The following is a 22,499-nucleotide window of genomic DNA, read 5'->3' on the forward strand; positions in this document are numbered from 1 at the left end:
AGGTAGAAGCTAGCAGTAAGGAATGTAGAAAATCGTGCAGAAACTGGCAGATGTAAAGCGCAGCCAGGGAAGAGCAACAACAGCAAAAATGGCTCACAATCAGCAATTGGGTATTTGCTTTGGTATCCAGCAACACAGCACGTAGGCAAAATTCGTCACAAGTCCAGAGACTCCCACCAGCACAGCATACTCGATCGTGCATCCAGGCACACAGCTGGGTTAAATCAGGGCCACTAGAGTAGAGGCACATGCAGGAACAGCAGGTCAAAGGACAAAGAAGGCCTCTGGGCACTAAAACAGCAGGGTCACTCCTGCGACAAACTCCAAACGCAGATGGGAAACTGCACTTTGGAAAAAAATAACACTGTCCCAAGGGAGCTGTCAAGGGAGGGGAAGTAAAGCGGGAATTGGCACTTACGTGTTGGGGCGACAGGTGGATTGGTCACTGGTGGGGCTCTGGGTGCCAGATTCTTCAGGTTCAGTTCAATCGCTTCAGTTTCAATGCAGTTACTTCCAACTTGACAGTTTCACTTTAATCAGGTGGCACACGCAGATTCTTTCTTCACAAATCGTCGCCAAAGCATGTTGTAATTAAAAGCTAAGTAGTCCAGGTAAGTATCCAAGTGGATTTATTGTAGGATGGATGTTACCAGGATGAGAGCCCCACCAGGAGCAGCCTCACTGCTGCTCAGCTCATCTCCAACTGACACTCACACATACAAACATTCCATTCACCAACATTCTCTCACACAGACACTCAGGCTGAGCAGCAGCAGTAGAACAGAGCCCTAGGACTTGTCTGCATCCGCCTTTTTTTCTGGACTTTTTTTCAACTGCCTCTATTTAACTGTCTTGATGGAAAATGACCAGTAGAGGTCAGTAAAATACCAGAATTGCTTTCTACTCAGGGACTTTCTTTGTTAATTTTTCTGGCAACTGCCTCTATTTAAATTTCTTGATAGAAAAAGACCAGCAGAGGTCAGTAAAATACCAGAATCACTTTAGCATTCCTTAGATTCCAGGCCACAGAAACTTGTATTCAACAAGCACCCATAGACAATAATATTTTTATCAAATCTTGTATTTTCAGTGATATGACCACAGAAGGGGCTGATTTTATATGAAAAACAGAGCTTTGGATAGTACAGTTTTCAGCTGATAGGCAGTATTTCTTCCCATGTGTTCCCATACCTGGCGTATTCCGCAGTTTGGTACTTACTTTCCCTTCATGTTAAATAACAGTAGATGTTTCAGCACCCAGGCTAATGTGCTGCATAGCTAAATACATATAGGGTCCCAAAGGCTAGACTGATTGCATTGCAAATGCTTGTTATAGCTTTTGTTCACTTTGACATAGGTGACGCTTCTGGAGTTTCCCCCTTACTGAGGTATCTGGAATCTCCTGCCTCCCTACCTTGGTCCCAATCTGTCTGGGGGCGCAACAGGTTTGTGTGAAGTCCTTTGTGTGAACTGGGCCAGTGTGCTTGAAGTGGAAGTGCAGTCCATGGCATCTCTGCCCCCTCTACTCTATCACGCCAGAGATGGCCCATTCTGTCCACACCCATACTCTCTATTGTGATGCTGTCTGGGAGGAATACACAAATGCCAACTGCACCTAGCCATGTGACCCAGGACCAGTCTGCAGGCACCACATGGTCAGGACCAGAAAATGCCAACTTTCTAAAACTGACATTTTCAGAATTGTGACATAAACTCTGACTTTACCATTAAAGAGGGTTTAAAATACAATTCCTCAGATGCCAAACACAACTTTCCTCTCTGCTCCCAAACAAAAATGTATCACTTATTAAATGTAATGAAGGAACCCTATGTTATCCTAAGGGAGAGGTAGGCCTTGGAATAGTGAAAAACGAATTTGAGTTTTTCATTGCCAGGACTTGTAAAACTGAAAAGTGCATTACCAACTATTTAAATACAACGAAGCGTTCCCTATGGGCTGTTTAGGGCCTACCCTAAGGGTGGCTTTTATGCAGGGCCACTAGAATGATGCAATTGTGCAGCTGTGCCCTTTTTTTAGGTTGAGCCTAGCAGCAGTGCGCATGCACTACTCGCTCTGCGAGGCATGCTGTAACAGAGTAAGAAGTGGAAGCCCCGCCCACTAAACACCCATATTTTTAATTGGCTGGTGTCATTGTCCTTCGTAAAAGCTGAATTCCGATTCATTATGAGGCTTGTTATTCCCTCCTGGGTACCGCCTTGTATCCATTTGTTACCTCCCATAACGACTGGACCTTTTACTTGGCTCGTTACATGGTCTCTGTTATTTAGTGGGTGAGCAGAGCACTATTTTCTTTAATGGTCTTTCCTTATTCCAGCGCAGTCCGCTTTCACTTTAGTGGCCGTGCCGCTTTATTTAATTAATTTGCAGCATTGTCCGCATCAGTTTAGTGTCAAACAGGCAAACAAGGTTTTGCAATACAACAGGTCTCTCATTTACACGAGTTTGAGCTATAGGCATTGTAAATGACAATGCCTATTATTTATGTTTTCGTTTTTGAAACATAAATAAAACGCCTTGTCATATACAATGTCAATAGCTCAAACTTGCGTAAATGCGAGACCTATTGCATTGCAAATGCTTGTTTTGCATAATTATGGGTTTCCTGCATTTGCCACACAATCAGTCATCTGCTGCATAGTCTGCAGATTTTAAGAAAAAAATATTTCTAGCTCAAAAGGTTCAAAACTTACTGAAAACGCAATGAGACACTTGTTGCTGTGCAGTGAAAGGCCTCTTGTAATGGTTTACTTGTCACCTTTCTGTTGCTTATTGCTATGTTTGGGTGTTTAACTTGTATTATTGAGGTGCAGCCTATACCCTTTTGTTAACAAGTGTTCAAAGCACAAAACAATGAAGTAATACCATCATATAATGTGGAGCATTGCACCGCATAATTTAGAGAACCCTGCCACATAATATGGCCCTCCCTCCGCATAATTCCAGTGACCCTGCTGATGTGCATTTAAAAGGAATGTTTAGGCCTGGCAAAAGGTTTAATTTATCAGGTCGAAGTGGCAGTTTAAAACTGCCCACACAGGCTGCCATGGCAGCCCTAAGGCAATTTTTAAAAAGCTACTTAAGTGGATGACCAAATATGCGCTGCAGGTCCACTAGTAACATCTAATTTACAGGCCCTGGATACATGTGGTACCACTTTACTAGGGTCTTACAAGTAAATTAAATGTACCAATTGGGTGAAATAAATGTTTACCATGTTGTAAGGAGGGAGCATTGGCACCGTATCACTGGTTGGCAAAAAAAAAAAGAATTCAGCAAAAATAGGAGTGGGGCATAACGTTTGTAGGAAGACCACCCTAAGGCTGGCATGTCTAACGCGGTGTAATTTATGATGATGACTGTTATGAAAGGAGGAAAGGAATGGGAAGGGAATGGAAGATGATGTTTAAAGTGAGAAGAAACGTTTGCATTGGAAGTATTATGTTGTAGATGTGAGAACTGACGGATGCCGTTTTGTGCAAGGGCTAGCATGCTGACGTTTCTTGGTATGGTTACGGTTCTGTCCAGTTTCCCAGAGGAGTCAGTCGTGTTCCATTGTCTCCTGTGGAATGCTCCCTGGCTGGGTTCTTTGGAATGTGGAGCCCTGCATCTTTTGATATTGTCAGTTGTCACTTGCTCTAGCTCGCACTGGCTGCGGAGAGGTATGAGGCTCTGGTGTGAAAGCTCCTTTGCCGTCTACATCTACAGTAAGTGCTTCAGGTACTCCTCACCTGGCTATCTGCTTTTCAGACATCTTAATGAGCCATCAAGGCAGGTTTCTTTGTACTGTAGACTCTCCTTTATAGCTTTTTTTTCTGTGTGCCAGTAGCTGCTACTTTCTCTGGCGCAGTGCTTGGACGACTTTTTGTCATGCAGCTGATGGCATGGAGAGCACAGATAGGCTGCTGAGGGTGTTTGTAAGGGCAGCCTGGGTTCCCTCCATTACAAGGTGTATCTCTGCTTTAGGTCGAGGAGATCACGTGATCCTTTCAGCCAGTTCCTAATCACCATCTAAATGGGCTTTCATTGCATGACTGTTTCTGATATGATGAATCGTTCTTTTTCGCAGATTGCTTATTACAACAGTAGTGGTTTGGTGAATGGCAGCAAAGGAAAGGAGGACACACGCAGGCTCTGGAAAAAAGAAAAAATAAGGTATGGTTTTTGTTAACCCGTCATCTGCTTCGATTTGTCGCTCCAAAGAATCCTACCCTACATGCTTGACACTGTTTACCTCCTATCCCCTAGAAGAACCACCCCCTTAAGGAAGAAAGAATCTGTCCCTGTCTTTAACTATCGCCTAAATATTTTCTTCAGAGTTAAAGAGTAACAGTGATGCAAATTGAATATGTATCCGGTTTCCAATAATCTTGTTTAACTGCTTTTTAATATAAATACTTATTTTTTTCGGCCACAACAACGAACTGATGTAAGATGTGCTGTCTTTGAACTATCGATGTGTGTTAGAATAAGATTGTGCCAGATAAGGAAACACTAATGTTTAGAGTCACCTGAGCTCTGGGACTGTAACCACATGATGGTGGCTTTTGTGGCATCATAAGCTGGTTGTCTTGCTTTATGATGTCATCAAAACTCAGCTGGCAATTCTGTCCTTTTTATTCAGTGTTGGATGTTTTCTTAGACATAGTAAAACTGAAGTAGCTGTATCCCTGCAACTCTGCCTTCGGATTGCTTTACACCCAGTTTTGCTCTGAAGATGGTTTCGTTCTGAAAGTGTCTTGGACATCTTCTCTCCTGTCCCGGCTGAAAAAAGGTAGTAAGTAAGCTTACGTTAACCAGGGGCTTGAGGGATTTCGCTTTTGGGCGGTTTTGTCTGTGGACCATGGCTGTTGGAGCAAAACGTGTGCTAGCACAGAAGTTGATCAGTTTCATAAATGGTATCACTGTCAACTGGGAGCTCAACCAATAGACTTCTAGACCTCCTGAGTTAAGTTTAACACAATTTTGTACTTGGCTCAAGGTAGGAATAACAAGCACAGCCAGTGTGAATTCATTTATGCAATATAGAGCGACTTTGTTAGGTGATCTACTTTTATGAGCCTCAATATTGTTCTCTCTTCTGCCTCAATGCTACTGTGGCAACAGTGAATATTTGAGGTATATAGTGATCGTGTATCTGAGGGGTTGATGATCGAAATTGGACATACCTTGGAATTAGGATTAGCGAAATTGTGCGATCTAACGTGTTTACTGTGAAGAAAACTCCTCTCATGGGGTGGATTTCAGCAGTTGTGAATTTATAGTTGGGTGTGGTAATAAATGTTTCAGGGTAGGCAATCGTTTTGAGGTAGCGGACCACACACAAATAAATATATTTAAGTGTATTCACTCAACGCGTGCGCAGATCTTGTTTGGAAGAGTCCCCTAAAGTAATTCATTTCCAGCTAAAACTTGGGAATTAAATATGCTGATCTTTGTTCGTGCCAAGGAATCAAATTAGCACTAGAGAATATAAGAGGCTATATATTCTGGTGGAAATTATTCACGTTAGTCCGGATCCTGTAGAGAGTCAGGGCTTCATTCTCTCACCAGTTGTAACTGTCCTGACGCTTCCACTCAGCGCACACGCATTCCAACCTCCTAGTACATCATCTTTCAGAGGCACCATTACAGACAATAACCTTACACATACAGGAAATGGAGAGCCGCTGGATAATGCGCACCTCCTTTCTTGCTGAGCAAAGAATGCATGCCTCTTGCTTGAGTGACTTAGTCATTTTGTGAAGTGATTTTTTTTTTCTTTTTGAAATTGTCTGTGTCCTTCCTCTGTCCATTTTCTTCATTGTAGGGAATTAGAATATTGGAAAGCATCTAGTTCTTGTTATCTTCCTTGTATTTGTATTTATTTGTATTGGAATGCTTGTTTGAGTTAGAAACTTTAGAATGTTGGTGAAAGCAATTGCCTTCATTGCTGCCAACCCAGTTGGTCTCAACGCCTCTTATGGTGTAACTTGGCCTTAATATACTCAGTTGGACGCGTGTTTTTTTTTCAGTTTTCCTTTGAGAAATGCTTCTGTCGCCATACTTAATGTGCACTTCCTACAGTGGACACGGAATACGTTAGGAAAGCTGCAGTTTCTGATGTTTGGGACTTTCCAGGACGATTACTTGTCAGTTTTTTTCCAACATTAAAATGTGTGGCACTTTGGAATGTGTATGGAAGTAATATTCGGCTGGCGAAGGGGGGATCAGCGGCCTCTAAACATCTTGGAAAGAGGGAAATTATAATATGATTCTCGAACTCTAAGTAGGGGTCTTCAGGAGGCTAGTGGCTTAGTGCCATTATGTCTCTGTGGACAGTGACCCATTTTTGCTTCGTAAGCATGGGAGAAAATCTAGACCATGAATGATTAGTTATACATTTCTGAAACTTAATGCTACACAATGGTGGCTATTTAATTACCTGTTTTGTCAGTCTTCAATTGAGTACTATTTGGATACTGACACAAAAGCTATGTAGAAACAGTTATTGCTTATGACGTGTCTTCCAGATGATCCCTATATAACTGGAAAGATTCACGGTGCACGTCCTGTCAATTTAGTGCCAACCTTCTTTTGAGCTAGTGCTCTTTTCCTGCCAGAGTCCTGCCGGAATTGCCATTTTCTGCATTGCCTTAGTAAGGAAATCTTCCTGGATGTAGTATTTCAGTTGATAAATGCACTTCTATGATTGGGGCAATATCTGTCATCTACACCAACTGTATTTGTGTATCAAGGAAGTATACGTTAAGGGCAACTTCATAAGACGTTATAGGTATTCTTTTTCTCTTGGCCATGATGTATGTTTGTTGTGCCTTTTAGTTATTTGTTTTAGTTGCTTTGGAAAGCAATGGCATGTGATGGATTGCCACTTTATATAGTCTCTAATAGTGAAAATGTTAATTTATTGTGGCTATTAATAACGTTTCTTCAATGATACAATTTCTGAAGTTGTAGATTCTCTGGTCATAATATCAGGGAGTTCAGATCTGATCTTCAGGACCTGGGGAGACAAACCACATACAGATGCCCAGTCCTTTCATAGATGAAGGATAGTCTATCTGATTTCTTGGACAGTTGTTGAGAGGATATGTCCCTGAACTAGACCTACAGATGACGCTGTAACGAATGCATTAAGATTAAAAAATATAGAAAAATCCATCCTCTACTTTTCACATTCGTACTAATGTTGCTTCTGTCCTTTTATGCAGCAGGCCTGAATGTTAGCAAACGGACCACTGGTTTAATTTTTTCTTTCCACACGAGAAAGCTTTTTTGGATAACTTGCTGGTGATTTACTTAGTTTCTCAATGCATGTTTCTGGTTCTAAAATTCCAGCATTTCCATACCATAATATTATGAGGAATTTCATCAGGCCATTGTTGCCCATAGGTCTTGCTTTGCTTTTACCCTTTATTTACCATTGACATGCACTGAGGCCTGATGACAAGTTGATAGCCACTTGCGCTGTATTTATATAGTGCTAACGCGACCCAAAGGCATCAGAGCGCTTTACATGAGCACCAGCTGCATTACAGAGGGACACATTAATTTGTTAGGCATGGGTAGATCAAGTAATTTGCCTCGAATCACAGGATGTTTAGCGTCCCTGCCGAGACTGGAACCCGGTTCCCCAGCTTCGATATTTATGATGTTCCCCATGGAGTACAAATTACACTGGTCTTGGCTGACGCTTGAGTCAACAGGCTGATTCTGAGAGTGTCATAGTACACTTCTTTATATAGGGAAGCTTTTGTAGTACAACTCACTGCCAATTTAGATGAGGTGTTATACGTAACCATATGGAACAGCTGCATCTCACATAAAAATTCATGGTAAGAGGGTTACCTTGGTTTTCTATTAGATAGCAATCTCTCTTAGGCTACCGATCAAAAGGGTAACTTTACATGTTCTTATGGATAATGTTCCTACAAAAAAACCTTATGTTTCACTGCAAACACCGCTTTTTGTCTAGGCTATAGGAGTTTGTTTTTAGGGCTTCCTGAATTCTTAGGGACCATTTTACACCTAAAAAAGTCCTGACACAAGACCTATGCAAAGGTGACCTTGGAGAACACCTATCCACATGCATCTTACTAACCTTCATAGGCTCCTTGTAGGCAGAAGAATTTTATTCATTTGCTTTTGCCACTGTGAAGTATTTGATCTCTTTTCTACAATCCACTTTTAATGGAACACTGCATCCTGCTCCCTCTGGTCTACTGAGTGTTTTCTCCCATCCATCCTACTGTCCGTGATGCACATAAGTGCGATGAGTCTTTTTCCTACCTCACCCCAGGCCTGCAATAGGCTTTCAGTTCCATATGTGAATAGGGTAACCATGAATTTCAAATGGGACCTAGGTGAGAAAACTGTTATTAATAGTGCTCAAAGACAAAGGCTTTTTAATAAAAAAAAAACATTGGAGGAGAAACTGCGATCCTGTTATCCGGTAGAAAAGCGTAAAAGCTTCAAAAAAGACCTAAATGGAGGTCAGAAAAATAATTTGATCTCCAATCAAAATGTGTTACAATACATAGATTGTCCATAAATGTGTGTTTTGCATTCTCAGCGCATTGATAAAGCTCTTTAGTGATAACAAACAAATGTGCTAAGAAAATCATGGAAAAGTTTGGACCTTGCGGTACAAAAGGGGGTGGTGATGGACGGAGCATCAGAACCAATCAAACACTCACACCCAGTCAACAGATCTGGGCTTGATCCATCACCGTTCTTTAGCCCACTCTGCCACCCCAGTTCAGACATGGCTATATGCAAATCAGTCTGACCCTGTGCCTCATGGGAACAGTCCAGCCCGAACTGCCAAGCCATGTCTTCCCTGGACCGGAAACAAGCTTCCTAGGACCGGTTTCTGGCATTTCAGCCGTCTTCAGCCAGTGAAGCCAGTGGCAAAGTGAGCAAGGGACTCACGTCTGAGCATACCCTGCCAACTTATGGCGAACAAAGCGGTACAAAAGGGGGTGGTGATGAACGGAGCATCAGAACCAATCAAACACTCACACCCAGTCAACCGATCTGGGCTTGATCCATCACCGTTCTTTAGCCCACTCTGCCATCCCAGTTCAGACATGGCCATATGCAAATCAATCTGACCCTGTGCCTCATGGGAACAACAGTCCAGCCCGAACTGCCAAGCCATGTCTTCCCTGGACCGGAAACAAGCTTCCTAGGACCGGTTTCTGGCATTTCAGCCGTCTTCAGCCAGGCTTGCTTGAATCCAGTGGCAAAGTGAGCAAGGGACTCACGTCTGAGCATACCCTGCCAACTTATGGCGAACAAAGCGGTACAAAAGGGGGTGGTGATGGACGGAGCATCAGAACCAATCAAACACTCACACCCAGTCAACAGATCTGGGCTTGATCCATCACCGTTCTTTAGCCCACTCTGCCACCCCAGTTCAGACATGGCCATATGCAAATCTGTCTGACCCTGTGCCTCATGGGAACAGTCCAGCCCGAACTGCCAAGCCATGTCTTCCCTGGACCGGAAACAAGCTTCCTAGGACCGGTTTCTGGCATTTCAGCCGTCTTCAGCCAGGCTTGCTTGAATCCAGTGGCAAAGTGAGCAAGGGACTCACGTCTGAGCATACCCTGCCAACGTTGGCAGGGTATGCTCAGACGCGAGTCCCTTGCTCACTTTGCCACTGGATTCAAGCAAGCCTGGCTGAAGACGGCTGAAATGCCAGAAACCGGTCCTAGGAAGCTTGTTTCCGGTCCAGGGAAGGCATGGCTTGGCAGTTCGGGCTGGACTGTTCCCATGAGGCACAGGGTCAGACAGATTTGTATATGGCCATGTCTGAACTGGGGTGGCAGAGTGGGCTAAAGAACGGTGATGGATCAAGCCCAGATCTGTTGACTGGGTGTGAGTGTTTGATTGGTTCTGATGCTCCGTCCATCACCACTCCTTTTTGTACCGCAAAGTTTGGACCTTGTACAGGCAAGTGTTAGAAGTGCTATCTTGTAGGTTAGCCCACAAACTCCTGGTCATGATACCTTTATATTATTCTTGATATTTTGATATGCTGTGATTTTTTTTGTTTATATTCTTAGAGTAAAGACTGCTCAAAAGTTTGAAAGAAATGAATTTATCATATTTTTCAAGATTGTAGCCTGAACGTACTCAGGATGCTATTGTGGAAAACGTGTACTTTATAGACCTAGAAACCAGACTATCATGCTACTTAAACAAGACACATGTTCTTTAGGATCTTCTGGTGGTACAAAGCAAGCACCAAAGTGATATCACAAAAAGGTATTCAATTCGAGTTAGAACTTCTATATAAGGAAGTGGATGTGTATGCTGTCAAGATTCAAAATCACCACCCAGAAAGTTAATTGTTGCATAGAATATCAGTTTCATTCCAAGTATTATCAAAGGCGCACCATGGTGACAAAAATGTCCAATAATTGAACAGATTCATTTCCATATTTTGAAATGTGAAAAATTATACATTTCATGTAAAAACAGAAGTTGTCTCATAGGTCACACTAGCAATATTGTCACAGAATATAATATGATTAACAAGATGTTATAAACAGGAGGTAATTCAAGAATTCTTCATCAGTGTCATTCATACCTTTTTGGGTGGATGTGAAACTAATCAATTCACCAGATTCCTATACATTATGTAAGATAGTAAACCCTTTCCACTGAGCCCTCACCCACTCAATTCCTTGTAGTCCTGATGACATCTACACCCTGACTCTGTATGCCCTCTTCACTGTGATTTTCATTCACAAAATGTCCAACCTGTCGTATGTTGTCTTGCAGGGAATTCTACTGGTGTCCTGGCTAATTTTGATCTTACTTTCTGCTGGACTAATGCCGCATTATCTCAAGTTGTGCAGACACTGAATGGAATGTAACTACTGCGTTTTTATTCGTTGTGAAATTCAATAGGATTATGTTTGAGATACTTTGTGTTGCAGGTGAACATTACATTTTAACTCATTTATAGGGGCCTACCCACTCGTGGAGCCCCTGGTCACTTGTTACGGTTTTCATAGTAGTCTCCGGCTGGTATGCCTATATAGGGTAATATTTTAAATTGTTATATCCTTTGAAGGCAAAAAGAGGGGTTTCCAGCTTAACACCACCAGCTGATGGGATGCACTAATATTTCTTTATTCTCTTTCACGTGGGATTAAAGATGGGGACCTAAGTAAACCTATGCTGTGATGTGCACCTCTGAAACCTGCCCTTTTTATAGCTCATGTGTAGTCTGTTTGGTCAAGCTCTATTTCTCAACTTGGTGACCAAAGTTTGGCTTCCTGGACATGGTCATTTTTTTGCTTACAGCTGTGTTGTATTCTAAGAGTTTGATCTTCAAGTAAAGTACACCAAAGACACGTACATTTATGGTCTATTTAATAAAACAAACTTGTTTTGATGTGAGATTACATTTTTATTATATATATTTAGACCAGTTTTTACTATAGCATTTTGCACAGTTGGAACTGATTATCTTGGTGACTGATTCTCCTTTAACATTTACTCTCAAAAACACTCATGTTGCTAAAGTAATATGGTGGGTGGAATCTTTTTTAGTGTTGCCTTACACTTTGGAGCCAACATGATCTGTCTGCGTTTCACAAACTGCTTGAAACATGGCTGTTTACCACTGCTGCTTCTTTTTATTCTCTCCACTCTGGTCTATGTCCTTGTAGCTCATTGCCTTTGGTACCTGGATACTTTTTGTGGTTGCTGCTACACTTTCCCAAAGCCTGTCCGTTTCTAAGTATTGTCTTGTGACTGTGTTAGACCTGACAGTCTTTGGGTCGTCTTGCCCCAAATTCTTGCTTGCCGCCCTCCATTTTCTGACCCCGTTTTTGCTGGTTTAAGGACTCTGCACACTTCACCACTGCTGACTAGTGCTAAAGTGCTTATGTTCTCTCCCCTACGCATGGCAATATTGACTTAACCCCAATTGGCATTCTTAATTTACTTATAAGTCCCATGTAAAGTGCACTACACGTGCCCAGGCGCTGTAAATTAAATACTATTAGTGGGTCTGCATCAATCATTGTGCCACCCACTTAATTAGCCCTCTAACCATGGCTCAAACCTGCCACTGTAGAGCCTGTATGTGCAATTTTACACTACCACTTTAACCTGGCAAGATAAACCTCTTGCCAGGCCTAAACCTTCCCTTTTTATACATATGTCACCCCTAAGGGAGGCATTGTGTGACCCAAGGAGTAGGGTATCATGTATCATGTATTTAAAAGACAGTACATGTACATTTAATTCAGATACCTTGGTAGTGAAAAACTCCCTATTTAGTTTTTCACAATTGTAAGGCCTAGCTATCCCATAGGATAACATTGGAATTCCCAATTGTGCAGAGATAGACTTTTCAAGTTTGGTGTCCTGAACTCACAATTTAAAAACACAACTTATAGTGAAGTTGGATTTTAAATTACAGTTGCGCAAATGCCACTTCTAGAAAGTTGGAATTTTACTTACTTTAGCCATTTGGTGCCTGCTGGGTGATGGGAGGGAGGAGCTAGGCACAGCCCCACGCTTACACTTGAATAGGCTGTGTCCTATTTACACACGCAGGGCTGCATACCCCTCCTGGAGTGAGTCTGGAGCCAGGGCAGTATAAGAGGACCTCTGTGCACTTTAATGATTTTCTTTGAAGTCTCCCTCACTTCAAAGGCACAACTGGGCATAAGTACTGGACCTCTGACACCATGACTTCAGGGCACTTCTGGAACTGTGAGGACTCGACCAGGAAGAACTGCGGTGCTGCTGAAAGGACTGCCACTCTGCTGGAATGCTGCTTTGCTGGACTTTTGCCTTGCTGGCTTTCTTCCTGTTCTAAGTCTCAAGGACATCAAAGACGTCAACGCATCCTGCTACAGAACCTTGACTTCGCTTGCTGCAAGTCTTGCACTACCAAGGGGTGCCAACCCAGTCCTGGGCCCTTGGAAGTGGGTATAAAGTGCTGCTACAACCAGAAACCATGCATCCTCAGCAAAATGGGTTCATCTTTGCCTTGGGGTGGGTCGGAACCATTACATTCCTGTCGAAGCGTGGAACAGAGTCTGTGTATCGCACTCAGAATCAGCCCATCGCCTCTGTAATTGATGCATTGCCTGCTATGGGAGCAGTAGCCGCACATCGCCTTTGGAACCAACGCATCGCCGCCATTGCGTGCAGAATCTCGATGCATCTCGCCCACTGTGTAGCTCGACACTGATGCATCCCTTCGTCTGCATCTCACATCATCTTCAAAGTTGACACAAGCCCGGATGGATGTACTGTTGTCCGGCGCGACCAGATATCCCATTTATATCCTTTTTGCTTCTAAGTGCTATTTACATGTATTATTTAAAAATCCATATCTCGACTTCTACTTCTATTTTGTCGTATGGTCTCGTTTTATTTGTAAAAGCATAATATATTTTTCTAACCTGGTGTGGAGTCCTTTTGTGATGTTTTCACTGTTACTGTTTGAAGTGTTGCACACATTTTTTACACATTGCCTCTTAAGTGTTAAGCCTGACTGCTCTGTGCCAATCTACCAGAGTCTGAGCACAGGATAATTTAGGGTGTGTTGTGACTTGCACTGGCTAGAATCGTGGTTCCTACTTGGACAGAGTGCATACCTCTGCCAACCAGGGGCCATATTACAGAAGGTGCCCCGGCGGCGCAATGGGTGTTCGCACCCGCTTTGCGCGCCCCAGGACACCTTGGTATTATAGAAGGGGGCACAGACGCTTGTGCATCCCCTTCTATAATACCGATTAGCTCTGGCGCACCTAATGCGCCTTCACTACCTTCAGAGGGGGTTCCCTCATTTGCATAGGGGCAACTTGAATTTTCTGTGCCAGAGGGCAAATCTTTAAGAACAGATATGTCATACTACGTCCGCGTGTCACCCCCCCCCTTACCCTCGCCCCCCCCCTGCCCCCCCCCCCCCCCCCGCCCCCCTCCGCCGTCCACCGACCCCCAGTTGAAGCTTGGAAAGAAATAATATGCGCTTTGGCATATTTGTTGTGTTATCTGCTGGTAAAAGTACAAAGATGTTTGTCTTAGCCCCCTATTTTGCCTTAGTCTCCTTGGTTTTTTCCAAAGTTGGCAACAACAAGCTATCTTTAAGTCCATTTGGGACTTGCTTTCCTGCAACCGTTCTCGTAATTCCAGGGGGAACTTGGAGCTGAAAAGCACTGTTCTAGGAGAAGCACAATTGAATATCTCGACGTGAACTGGATGAATTTTGTGCATTCGCTGCGGTTCTAAACAGTTTTGGTTTGATTTTTCTCATTTATGTAGGCATTTTGACATTTTGGACTATCTGAAAGAGACTGTAGTTCTAGATTCCTTACCTTCAATTTATCCCCAGGCATCAGACTGGATCCAGAGAAATGTTTTCGTAGCAGTATCCCTGCATGTCGGTAGGGGGCTTCGGTCGACTCCGTGTCCGTCGAGGTTGCCGGGACAACATTGCGGTGTCTACTTAGACGCCGCCCCTGCACGCTGACATCAGTTCTTTCTTTTTCTACACCAGCCAGTGCAGATCTGGCGAGAGAATGCCCCTTAGTCATTTTTTGACTAAACTTTTTCGACTTTTGCCGACATCTTTTTTGAGTGCACGAGGAATGTCTCATCGTCGGACCGCCTTCAAGTTTTGTGACTCCTGTCACAAGCTGATGTCAGTCACCGATCCGCGCTTTGTGTGCCTCTGGTGTCTGGAGCACGACTATGACCCGAAGTCGTGCTCTGACTGCCGGGTCATGAACCCAAAGTCTTTGCAAGAGCAGTCCCAAAAGCTTTTGGAGGCCCGGCAGTCCGCTTCCCGTCGTTCGCGGTCCCGGTCAATAGGACGTTCGCAGGACTGGTCGCAGAGTCACCACCACTTGTCCTCTAAGTCTTTGCACTCCTCGGGTAAGTCGAAGCACAAGAAGAAGACGAAGAAGCATTGTAGCTCTTCGCCTTCTCCCCGTCCATCGGCTGACGCGACACGGGATCCGGAGCATCGTAGCTCTCTGGCTCCGTCTTCGTAGTCCGCTTGGATGGCTCTGTGCTTTCCGCCCTTTCCCGGCGTCCCCTGCCCAGTTTTGTGCATTCAATGAAGCAGGTACGCCTTTAGGGCCCACTGATTCTGCTGGGGGTTCTTGGCCTTCTATGCTGGCGGGTCGGGAGCCAGGGGGCCCCCAACCGGCGTTGACCCCAGCCTCACCCTCGACTTGGACCCGGTGCCGGACAGACATCGGTACTGACGCTGAAGGGTACTTTTGTACTGCTGTTCATTCCTTTTGTTCCCCATCGCCCTGAGTGGCAGCCAGAGGAGGGGGATGAGGACTTAGAGGGGTCTGTTATCCTCTAGCTGACCAACTTGAAGAGCCGGACTTGTGAGAGGAGTTGGATGATGCCAGTGGTCTGGATACCTCCCCAGACCTTGACATGCTTTCTCCCTCACCGTGGCTATGGAGGAGGGAGCTTCCTACGCCGTGGTGTTGCGTACTGCTGCTGAGGCCTTGGGCCTCGAGCTTCCTATGGTGGCAGTCAGGACTAGCCTCCTGACAGAGGTGCTTCAACCGGAAGCGGCCTCTTCGGAGCCCCTGAAGCCCTCACAGACATCCCTCTGGGCACTGGGTCCAAGCCCAGCACAGGGGTTCCTGTGGACAGGAATATTTTCCCTACTCCACTGCCCGGCCCCTCGCGACCCACTTTTCTTCTCCCAACACCCAACCCCCCCCCGAGAGCTTGGTGGTCCAAACCTCATCCTCTGAAGGCATGTTCCCTACTGCTCCCCCAGATAGGGAATCCAAGAAGCTGGACTACCTTGGAAAGAAGATGTCTTCTTCTGCCAGCTTAGGGCTGCTGTTGGTGAACTCCACATGCGTCTTGGGCCGTTATACCCATACGGTGTGGGATACGGTTGTGCAGGTGCTGCCACAGTTCCCGGAGGAGGTCCAGGCCGCGCTCACCTGTGCAGTTGCTAAGGGTCGAGACGCAGCTAAGGTCACCATCAGGTGTGGGCTGGATACCGCAGACTCTCTGGGCAAAACGGTTTCCACGTCGGTAGCCCTGAGGCGCTACGCCTGGTTGAGTATGTCTGGTTTTTCAGGGATGTCCACTCCACCCTTTTGGACCTGCCCCTTGATGGTCGCCGCCTGTTTTGTGACAAGATGGACTCCGTGCTCAAGCGCTTCAAGGATTCTAGGACTACGGCCAGATCCTTGGGCCTCGCAGCAACCTCTTGCCCCACGCAGTCTGCCTTCCGCGGCTAAGGAAGGGGTGCCCCACCCAGTTCCACCCAATCGAGCCACAGGGCCACGCAAGCTACTCAGTCTATGTGTGGCCGGGGACGCGCAAACCAACGACGCAGGTCTGGGGGTCCAGCAGGCGGGCCAGTCCACCCATACCCCCTGCAGCAGCCTCCAAACATTCCTGGTCCGACCTTTCAGGGCCGCCAGTGGGCGGACGGATTCGCCATCACCTCCCCCACTGGCAAAACATCACATCAGACAGGTAGGTTTTGCAGATTGTCCAAAGGGGCTACTCCCTCCCCTTTGTAACTACCCCTTCCTCCATGCCACCAGCACTCGATCGGAGGATCACTTGGCCCTTCCATGCCAGGAAGATACGGCTCTCTTGGCCTTGGGAGCTATCGAACAAGTCCCTGTGCCAGAAGTAGGCCGTGGTTGCTACTCCCATTACTTTGTGGTTCACAAGAAGGACAAAGGCATCCAGAAGGAGAAGTTAAAAATGTTAACCTTGTCTCAGGTCATGTCTGCTCTCGACCCTGGAGACTGAATGGTAGTGTTGGACTTGCAAGACGCTTATTTTCACATCCCCGTCCTGCTAGTTCACAGGCGTTACCTACGATTCACGGTACACGAGCATTTTCAGTTTACCGTGCTCCAATTAGGCCTCGCCAGCACCCCTCGGATGTTCACGAAAGTGATGGGGCGGTTGCAGCTCATCTACACAAATCAGGAGTTTCAGTCTTCCCCTATCTCAATGACTGGCTGTTGAAGGCGGGCTCGCCCCAGGCTGTCGTCTCCCACCTCCAGACTACGGCAGACCTCCTGCATTTGCTGGGGTTCACTAGCAATGTGCCGAAGTCACACCTGATTCCCTCTCAGAAGCTCCTTTTTTCAACGGAGCAGTTCTGAATACAGCGCAGTTTTGGGCCTATCCTCCCGAACAGCGAGTCCAGGATATTCGGGCTATGATACCGATGTTTCAGCCTCTATCCCAGATTTCGGTGTGAAAGACCCTGAGGCTGCTGAGACTCATGGCCTCCTGCATCCTGCTGGTGGATTATGCCAGATGGCATATGCGGGCTCATCAGTGGGACCTGAAGTTCCAGGGGGCGCAGCATCTGGGGAGTCTTTTTTGATGTCTTCCAGATCTCGGAGGGGACTGCACACCAGTTGCAGTGGTGGCTCACGAACCAGGATTGGGTCAACAGCAGATCCCTCTCCCTTCCCTAACCAAAGTTCATGGTGGTGACAGGTGTGTCACTCCTGGGATGGGGCAGCCACATGGGAGAGGCGGAGATTAGAGGCCTTTCGTCTCCGGCGGAGTCCGGGCTCCACATCAACCTTCTGGAGCTTTGGGCGATCTGTCTCGCACAGAAAGCATTCCTTCTTTCTGTCAAAGGAAGGGTAGTGCAGGTGTTCACGGACAACACCACCGCCAAATGGTACTGCAACAAACAGGGCGGAATGAGGTCGTGGACCTTATATCAAGAGGCCCTCGCCTTTGGACATGGCTGGAACATCAGGGTATATCCCTGGTGGTTCAACACCTGGCAGGTTCCATAAATGCCAGGGCGGACGAACTCAGCCACTGGTGCATATTGGATTACGAATGGCGTCTTCACTCAGAGGTGGTGCAAGCTCTCTTTCAAAGGTGGGGATAGCCTTGTTTAGATCCACTGAAGAGAATATACAGTGTCAGCCGTTCTGCGCGTTGGAGTTTCCAAGGCGGCACTCGCTCGGAGACGCCTTTCGTTGCAAGTGAAATTGCAGCCTCCTATGCGCCTTTCCACCTGTACCACTTCTACCCAGAGTGCTGAAGAAGATAAAGCACGACCGGGCCCAAAGCATTCTTGTGGCTCCAGACTGGGCATGAAGAGTCTGGTAACCCGAGCTCTTGAGCATAGCCATCGATCCTCCGCTCAGACTGCCTCTTCGGTAGAATCTTCTGTCTCAGCAGCAGGGGTTGGTCCTCCGCCGGAATCTGTCCAGCATTCACCTCCTTACGTGGAGATTGAGCGGCAACAGTTGACAGCTTTTGACCTTCCTCCTGAATTCTGTAATGTCATCTTGGCAGCCAGGCGTCCCTCCACTAAATCGGTATACGCCTGTAGATGGAACAAATTTGTGCTATGGTGCACAGCAAAGGCTGTGAATCCCCTTTCTGCCCCTCTTTCAGAAGTTCTCCTCTTCATTCTATCTGGCCCAGCAGGGCTCTGATCCGGGCCCCCTTAAAGGCTATCTTTAAGCCATTTGAGCCTTTCTTCGCCTTCCTGACCAGCCTTTTCTTTTGAAGTCCCCTATTGTAACCAGATTTCTGAATGGCATTAGTCATCTCTTTCCTCCTTCTCCTTTCGTAATGCCCCAGTGGGACTTGAATTTTGTACTTACTTATCTACTGTGTGCACCCTTTGAGCCACTAGATAATTGTCCTCTTTCGTTAAATACTGCTTTCCTGCTAGCCATCACCTCTGCTCACAGGGAGAGTGAGCTTCAGGCTCTGTCACCAAACCTCCTTTTCTTACTGTTCATCCGGACAAAGTGGTCCTTCGCACTAGGCCCTCTTTTCTGCCCAAAGTGGTTACCTCTTTCCACATAGGTCAGACCATCACATTGCCCACCTTATTCCCGCCTCCGCACCCTTCCAAAGAGGAAGAGAGACTCCACCATCTGGACCCAAAACGTGCACTGTCCTTCTGCCTTGACCGTACTGAAGAATTCCGGGTGGACGATCAACTCTTCGTAGGTTATGTGGGTGCCAAGAAAGGTCGGGCCGTGCACAAACGTACCATCTCTCGATGTGTTGTCCTATGCATTAAGATCTGTTTTCTTTGGCAAAAAAAGAACCTCCAGTACGACTGCGCGCCCACTCTACCAGGGCGACAGCAGCAACTACTGCTTTTGGACGTGGAGTTCTGCTGGTTGACATCTGCCACGCAGCCACGTGGTCATCCCGGCACATGTTCACTAAACATTACTGCCTAGACAGCCAAGTCCGGAGAGACGGCTTCTTTGGCCGTTCTGCTCTCCAGGACTTTCTGGTGTGAACTTAGTTCGCAGACCCACCACTGGGGTTCTATTGCTAGGGGTATCTATTCTAAGGTAGGGAATCTATAACTACAGTCTCTTTCAGATGAACAAGTTACTTACCTTTGGTAACAATGTATCTATAACAAACATATGTAGTTATAGATTCCTTAACGCCCCACCCATCCTCCCTGTTTTGCAAACTGACTTCTAGGGATAGGTACCCCCTTCTAGGGCCCTAGTTATGTGCATCAGTGCACAGTATCTTGCATGTCACTCTGCTTCTGGTGTCCTCCCCATTCTGCAAACTGACTTCTAGGGATAGGGACTCCCTTCTAGGGCACTAGTTATGTGCACCAGTGGTCAGTAACTTGCATGGCTCTGCGCTTCTGGCGTGGAAAGTCGTGTCAGAACTGAAGTCCGCGCGCAGGGGCGGCGTCTAAGTAGACTCTGTGCCGACATCCCGGCGACCAGGACGCCGATGATGGACGCGGAGTTGACCAACGCCACCTACCGACGAGCAGGGGTACTGCTTTGAAAAATGTCTCCGGATCCAGTCTGACGCCTGGGGTAATACTAAGGTATGGAATCTATAACTACAAATGTCTCTTACAGATGCATTGTTACCAAAGGCAAGTAACTTGTTCTTCTGGTCGAAAAATAACCAGATTTGGGATTTTTTGCAAGGTCAATGTGAATGCAAAAAGGCATGACAACTTTAGATTTAAGAAAAGCTTGAGGTGTCAAAACCCACCTCACTAGGTATAAGCCATGGGACACAAAATGCTGTGTTTAATTTTCCTACAGAATGGTTCTCATTGTGAAAGTAAAACGTTTTACCAAATCTCCAACCTCTATCTTACCAGGTAATCTTGGAGATCATTTTACCTTGGTCCCCAGGTCTCAATCAAACATGTTAAAGTAGAGTTTCTTTTTTCAAAGCTTATACTGCTGATACTGACTTGCGCTTAAATAATGTGTAGCATTTTTTTTCCTGTGCAGCAGTTCCATTTTAATAACTTTTGATCCCTTTGTTTTATTTCCATTTTATTTTTCATTTTACTTGCTCATATTTTATTCTTGTATCTGAGCCTAATTTGGGACTTTTAAATTCTGTATTTATTTAACTGTATTATTATTCAGTGGGCTTGCTATGCCCAAACATTGTGAATTTGTATCTTATGGTTTGCATTGCTGCACACGACAAGCAGAGGGTGGGAACCTAGTCACATTAGTCCACCTAACTTCAAGACCCCAAATGTCTCACAGTTATCCTTTTAGTCAAATCCCCCAAATTATAAAAAGTGGACACCAGAAGTTATTCCCCTGTAGGGACCTAAATGTTAAAATAATGTCCCTTTGTAAGACAAGCTTGGTCTGTTACCACGCTGTGCCTGTTGTGTGTGCAACAAACTTTCACCTCTCCTAACAATGTTATATCTTCTCTCTGTGTATTAATAAAGGTTGAGAAAACATTTCCCCTTTTACAAAAATCCAAATTATTGACTTTGTCAGAGCTTGCTTAAAATATTTGTGAAAACTACCTTCAGTGGTAATTAATCCATATTGTTAAAGGAAGGATCGATGCTTACCACTTATTTGCTCAACAAACCATTCTCTTCAAGTCTTAACACAATGTCTTTCAAAATAAACAATATCCTTGACACCTGGTGTGTCCAGGCGACTTATCGTTAAAGTAGCAAAAGATTGTCCCTGGAAATGGCTGTTCTCCTGTCATTATTTCCTATCAGCAGGAAAATAAGCTACGTCAGGTTTCATTGGGATTTTTTAAAGACATTTTAGGGTGGAGTGATAAAAGACAGTTCAAATACACCTTTACTAGTTCAGTATTATTGCTTATACTGATATTGTGTTTGATTGAAACGAACAGAGTCTTTAAATGAAATGGAAATAAACTGAGTAGGTCTTAGTTTGCATGCAAATGTTTGTGAAAGGTGGAATTCCATGGACACTTACCAAAAAGACCACAGAAGCAGCATGTTTGTATGACATGTTAAGGAAGCATAAGTGTGAAGTTATCATTGATTTATGGTAAAGATGCTCTGCTCCAATCACTACATCTTCCTGGGAGACCTGAACTTTCACTGTGAAGACGCCAACTCCGCCACCCTCTTGAAGAACTTTAGCAACAGCAGCCTCTCACAGCTGGTCCCCACCCCTACACGCAGCGCAGGTCACACACTGGACCATATCTTGTCTACCAGTGACAGAGTCAAGTTCTTACACGCAACCGAGCTGACCTGGACAGACCACAGCATCGCCCATTACTCCCTCGCAGGCCAGCCAGAACCCCGACCAGACCTCTCACCCACCCCCTTCGGACCTGGAGCAGTGTCACTGAACTCCACTGGATCTCCGCCCACAAAGAGACCAGACCCCACCCCTCCGACAACCTCAAACTCAGCATCCAGAGCTTCTCCAATTGGATCGCCGGCGACATCATTGCCACCTTGTAGAAACACCACCAGCAGCAGACCCGCCAAGCACACCAGCTGACTCATTCCCGAACTACTAACCCTGAAATACCATTGTAAGAAATAAGAGCGATGCTGGCACTCCAGCAAGAACCCCGCACCTTCAGATCTGCCCTCCACAATTACCACCACCGCCTCAGGGAGGCCAAGAAGGACGCCCTCACCAACCACATTGAGGCGAGCACAAACTACACTAAGGAACTCTTTAGTGTTGGCTGGGAGTTCTCCAACCCTGCTGCCACTGAAAACATGATCCAACCCTCCTAATCCCTCTGCGACACCCTAGCAGACTACTTTTACCACAAGATCACAGACATTTGCAGCAACTTCGACCCCCAACCCAACGACCTCAACCACCTCTGCACTTAAACTGATCTCACCTACACCCATCGGCTCGCAGACTGTACCGCTCTCAAATCAAGACCCCCCCACCATTATGAACTCTATCATTCTGGTTCACCCACAGACCCCTGCCCACACCACATCTGCAATCTTGGAAGGAAAGAAATCAGCATCCTAACAGAGATCCTTAACACTTTGATCATTACAGCCACCTTTCCCAAGGCCTGAAAGCACGCTGAGGTCAAGTCCCTCTGGAAGAAACCCTCCGCCAACCCCAATGAACTCAAGATATACCGGCCCATCTCGTTGCTCCTTTTCCCTGCCAAGGTCCTGGTAAAAATCATCTACCACAACACATCAAAGAGGTAGGGTAAGTTA

At 45.7% G+C, this 22,499-nt stretch overlaps 1 protein-coding gene across 9 annotated transcripts in view; it reads left to right on the forward strand.

The window, feature by feature from the left end:
* The window catches only part of C5_1H8orf88 (chromosome 5_1 C8orf88 homolog), a 579,684-nt gene that overhangs the window by 120,143 nt on the left and 437,042 nt on the right, over positions 1 to 22,499 (forward strand). For all 9 annotated transcript variants that reach the window (XM_085604097.1, XM_085604093.1, XM_085604088.1 and 6 more), the window contains one exon: positions 4,089 to 4,174. The gene's annotated coding sequence lies outside the window, so the exon portion shown is untranslated. The remainder of the gene's footprint in view (positions 1 to 4,088; positions 4,175 to 22,499) is intronic.

This window comes from Triturus cristatus, chromosome 5_1 (assembly GCF_964204655.1).
Source record: "Triturus cristatus chromosome 5_1, aTriCri1.1, whole genome shotgun sequence".
NCBI classification, from domain to species: Eukaryota; Metazoa; Chordata; class Amphibia; order Caudata; family Salamandridae; genus Triturus; species Triturus cristatus.